Raw genomic sequence first — 5,412 nt, 5'->3', positions numbered from 1 at the left:
AATGTATAGAGTAATGTAAGCACCACTGTTAACATAATCCCAAAGAGTCCTCTGCCTCCAACCCAAATTCCCTAATGCTGCACCTTTGTAGTGAGACTCTCTTCCTACATCTAACCCCTAGCAACCACTGATCTGTTTACCATGTTCCTAGTTTTGCCTTTTCCAGAATGTCATAAAAGTGGAATCATACATTGTGTAACCTTTTTTTTGAGACGGAGTTTTACTATTGTTGCCCAGGCTGGAGTACAATGGCACGATCTCGGCTCACAGGAACCTCCTCTGCCTCCTGGGTTCAAGCGATTCTCCTGCCTCAGCCTCCCAAATAGCTGGGATTACAGGCATGCACCACCACACCCGGCTAATTTTGTATTTTTGGTAGAGAAGGGGTTTCTATGAAACCCCGTCAGGCTGGTCTTGAACTCTCGACCAAAGGTGATCCACCAGCCTCGGTATCCCGAAGTGCTGAGATTAGAGGCGTGAGCCACCTGGCCCCACATTGCGTAACCTTTTGAGTCTGAATTTTTCACCTGGCATCATGTTTTTGAGATTCAGGCACACTGTTGTGCATATTAGTAGTCCCTTCCTTTTTCTTGATGAAGTAGTTTGCCATTGTATGGAAGTATCACAGATGGTTTATCAAAGAACATTTGAGTTGTTCCCAGGTTTTGGCAATTATGAATAATGCTGCTGTAAACACTTACCTACAGGTTTTTGTGTGAGCGTAGTTTTCATTTATCCTCAGTAAATACCTAGGAGTGGGATTACTGATTCATGTAACTGTACGTTTAACTTTATAAGAAATGGCCAAACTTTTCCAGAGCGTCTCAACGGTTTTACATTGTTACAGTTAGCATATGTGAGTTCTGGTTGCCCTGCATCCTCACTCATACTTAGCATTGTTAGTTTTGTTTGTTTTTAAAACTTTAGCCATTCCACCAAGTTCTTTGAGTAAAGCAATGTAATCACCTCAAAGTAAAATAGTGCCTTTTTAATGCTAACCCATGCTCACATGAATTAGGAAATCCTGGAGGTAGTGTTGATCCCAGAGCCCAGGTATAATATGGAGTTTGTATTTGGCGCTCATATCTTTATTCTCCCTCATTCTTTTTTCCCCATAGTATTTCTTTTATTCTTTTTTTTTTTTTTTTTAATTTTCACACACCGTTGCTGGCTTGAAGAGCCACAGTATCTCTTATTTCCTGTGGAGTATGCATTCTGAAGTTGATTATGGACGGAAGTGCCATTATATAGCACAGTCCCTGCCAATTCAAGTTCTCTCTTCCTCCTTAATGGTCTGTCTTCTAATCCCTTGAGATATGGCTTTCTAGAACTTGGAAATAACTTGTTTTGTTGTTAGAAAGCTAGACATGTTGGTCATATACCTGTTTATTGCCCTGATTAATTCCTTATTGGCACATTTTGTATTGTCACACTGAATACTTACCAGTTCTCAGATACAGTGCTTTGTAAAGCCTTGATAGTCTGTCACTGGACGTTTCATCACTTCCTCATGGTCTGAGGTTCCATAGGCTAAATGTTCATGGTATTTAGGCTTATTCTTTTTTTATAAAATTCAGTTTTAGTGTTTGTCTAGTATTCTAGTGGTGATGCTGTCTACCTCTTTACTATCTTAGCTCTTGTAAAACTGTGAGTTATGGTTGACATATTTAAATGGCATTTGGATTTTCTCTTCTGTAATTATTTTCCTTAGTATCTTTTTAATTTGAGAAATAGCCTGTTGAAAAAGATCTATAAGTTTTTTTTATTAGGAACCACTTTGAAATTTTTTTGTAAATATATTTTTTGAGACAGAGTCTTGCTCTGTTGCCCAGGCTGGAGTGCAGTGGCATGATCTTGGCTCACAGCAATCTGCGCCTCCCGGGTTCAAATGATTCTCTTGCCTCAGCCTCCCGAGTAGCTGGAACTACATGCGCCCACCACCATGCCTGGCTAATTTTTGGATTTTTAGTAGAGGCAGTGTTTTGCCATGTTGGCCAGGCTGGTCTCGAACTCCCGAACTCAAGTGATCTGCCCAATTCAGCCTCCTAAAGTGCTGGAATAACAGGTGTGAGCCACCACTCCGGCCCCACTTTGAATTTTGATTTGAAGAGTAATATGTAGTATTTGACAGTGAGAAGAACTGCATTCAACAGTTCTTCATCCTTGATGCTCCTTTAGGAATAGTTGTGAAAAAAAGAATCATGAGAAAGTGCCAAGGAGGATTGACACACCTGACCAGATGGTACAGACGAGCACAGGGTGTAAAACAATGTAGGGAGGAGGCTGGGAGCAGTGCACTTGGCATATGTGAGCTGCACTTCATAGGCACTGTTAATAAATGATATATCTTTAAATTTAGCGTATTGAGATTTGGGGTATCTTCAGATTTCTCCTTCTGTAACTTTTAAAATTAAATCCTACGAAAGCTTTCTTTTTGGAGTTGGCTTTCTGGTAAAGAGAACTGTCCTTCACTATGGCATAACCTCTGAGTATAAAACTTATTTCCCCAACACTGTTGAATGTAGAAAAGAAGTTCTCTAGGATCAGTTTAACTGTCAAGATGAAATTCTAGAAAGGAGCCCTTCGTTTAGCACCTCCACCCCTCATCATGAAGCTTCCTTGTTTGCAATAATGTGCATAATAGTTGACTGTAAGATGTGTTCCTGTAGCAAAACTTTTGGCTGCTTCTCAAGATTCGAATCTGGGCTTCTGGTTCTCAGAAGCTCCTGACCCAAGTCTTTGGGCTGGCAGGCACACCAGCCAGGACCTGGTTACTTACTTCTTGCATTCCAGCTGGATTGGTTTCTATTCATGCTCCAAATTAGTTCAGTGACAGCCTTCACCACAGGCCTGGTGGATTCATTTAAATATGGGTCACTCCTTGACCCTAAGGTTATGTTGTTGAAATGATCATTGGGCCCATGTGCTGGAGTATCACTGATTCACATCATTGGCTCTCAATCTTGGCAGTGATTTAAAATCACCTGGGGACCATTTAAATATCAGGATGCCCAGGTGGCATCCAAGGTAATTATCTGAGGATCTTGCAGGATGGGAGTCAGGTGGCAGTGTTTTTAAAACTCCCCAGATGGTCTGGTGTGCAATCAGTGCTGAGAACCACTGATTCAGAACCATTTCCTATTGTATTCCTTCCATTTGACCGTTGTGGTGGGTGGTGTCAAGTGTGCGCACCTTGCTTATGGAAACCACATGGAAAATCATAATGGCAATTGCCCTAAATCTAGTGAGTTTACTCAAGTTATCTCTTATTTTTGCCCCAGGACTTTTTTTGAAGGAAATACAGATGTGAATACAGGTATGAGGACAATTGAATAGCTAAATATGCACACATATACTCAGTGTCCACATGTATGCACATTTCTGTATGAATATGTGCAGTGAGACAAAAGACCATTCAACTTTCTTTTTTTCGACTTTGCTTAGCTCTCACACTGCCTTCCTCTCCATCCTGCCCCTTAAAACCAGGAAAGGTTAAATTGGGGTAGATATTTAAGTATTTTGTAGAAAATTATACATTTTTCCCGGAGATCTTTCTAGTGACTCCTGACCTCTAATCACCAGGTCCCTGGCTCTGGAGACTGGCGCTTGTTTCTTCTATCTATAAATAGTTGACCCAAGTACGACCTTCTTCCTTCCGTGTGACCAGATGCTAATACCCTTCAGGCTAATCTTTCTTTCTTTCACCTCTCTTCTTTCTCACCGCATGCTGCTGTGCCCAAGGCCCAGCTGGTAACCTCTGCGGTTTTTACTGTGCATTTTTTTCTTAGCAGGATTATTCAACTTGTGCTTTGATTATCACCTAAAATTATCATCTCTGGCTCTACACACTGAAATGTGTACAGACACCTCTGGTTTTTGTTTTTGAGACAGGGCCTTGCTCTGTTGCCCAAGTTGGAATGCAGTGGCGCAGTCATGACTCACTACATCCTTGACTTCCTGGTCTCAAGCAATTCTCCTACATCAGCCTCCTGAGTACCTGAGACTATGGGTGCATGCCACCATGCCTGGCTAATTTTATTTTTTGAAGAGATGAGTTTTCTCTATGTTGCCCAGGCAGGTTTCAAACTCCTGGACACAAGCAATCCTCCTGCCTCAGCCTCCAAAAGTGCTGAAATTATAGGCATGAGCCACCACACCCAGCTTACAGGCACTTCTGAGTTGCGTTCATGCCTGCTCCTGAGGTTTTGTGCCATCTTTTGTGATTTGAAGCTTGTTCTGGGAGGGCTTACCTTTGGCAGTATGATTTCCTTTCATTTTCTCCTCTTTGCAGCTAGTGTGTTTCTAACTGTGAAGTCGAAGGCCAAAATGAAAAGATCAGTAGGGGATGTTGGATGGGACTGATCCCTAAAAAAGAGTATCTTTGATTTCTCTTTAAGATTATTCAGAAACTGAGCATGTGTGAGACTGTGAGGTTTGAAGCTCAAAACTAACACTAATTATTTAGGGGTAATTGTAACCTACTATTTTGTGCAAGGTCTCTGGACTGGCTGCCTGGGTTCCAATCTCAGCTCCACCACTTGGTACCTGTGGGATCTTGGGCATGTCATGTAAGCATTCTCTTCCTCAGTGTCTTCCTTTTTAAAATGGGATATTGGTAATACCGTTACAGGGATTAAATGAGTTAATACTGAAGTTCTTAGAGCAGTACTTGACACAGCATAAGCACCAAGTGTTTGTTATAATTCTTGTCATAATTCTGAAGATTAGTATTGCATTACTGTGAAACGATGGGCATACCCTGGCATACTAAGTTTCTTCCTTAAGCCATTTTTTATTTATCACAGTAGGCTCTCCGTAATGAAGGCATCAGAATGTAATGATGATTCAGACCTCATTGTAGCTGTGTGATCACATAGTCATAGGCTTGGCGCTGGGATCAAAGGCATCATTAAAGCACTTTGGATGATAGTTTTTACCTGTCAAATGTTCCAGGAGATTGCTGTACACTGGCCTGTGAGACCCTTAGATTGTTATGTGATCATGCTAAACACCCGTAAAAGCCCTTCCTGGCTTTTTTTTTTTTTTGAGACGGAGTTTCACTCTTGTCGCCCAGGCTGGAGTGCAATGGTGCAATCTTGGCTCACTGCAACCTCCGCCTTCCAGGTTCAAGTGATTCTCCTGCCTCAGCCTCCTGAGTAGATGGAATTACAGGCATCCGCCACCATGCCCAGCTAATTTTTGTATTTTTAGTAGAGGCGGGGTTTCACCATGTTGCTCAAGTTGGTCCTGAATTCTTGACCTCAGGTGATCCACCCACCTTGGCCTCCCAAATTGCTAGGATTACAGATTTGAGTCACTGTGTCTGGCCTTGGCTTATTTTTATGGAATCCAAAAGTGTTTTTTTAATGGCTATATCATAGTTCTAATTTTTTTTTTTTTTTTTTTTTTTTT

This window comes from Rhinopithecus bieti, unplaced genomic scaffold (genome assembly GCF_001698545.2).
Source record: "Rhinopithecus bieti isolate Rb0 unplaced genomic scaffold, ASM169854v2 scaffold_65275, whole genome shotgun sequence".
NCBI classification, from domain to species: domain Eukaryota; kingdom Metazoa; phylum Chordata; class Mammalia; order Primates; family Cercopithecidae; genus Rhinopithecus; species Rhinopithecus bieti.
Note: the sequence above shows the minus strand (reverse complement) of the source record.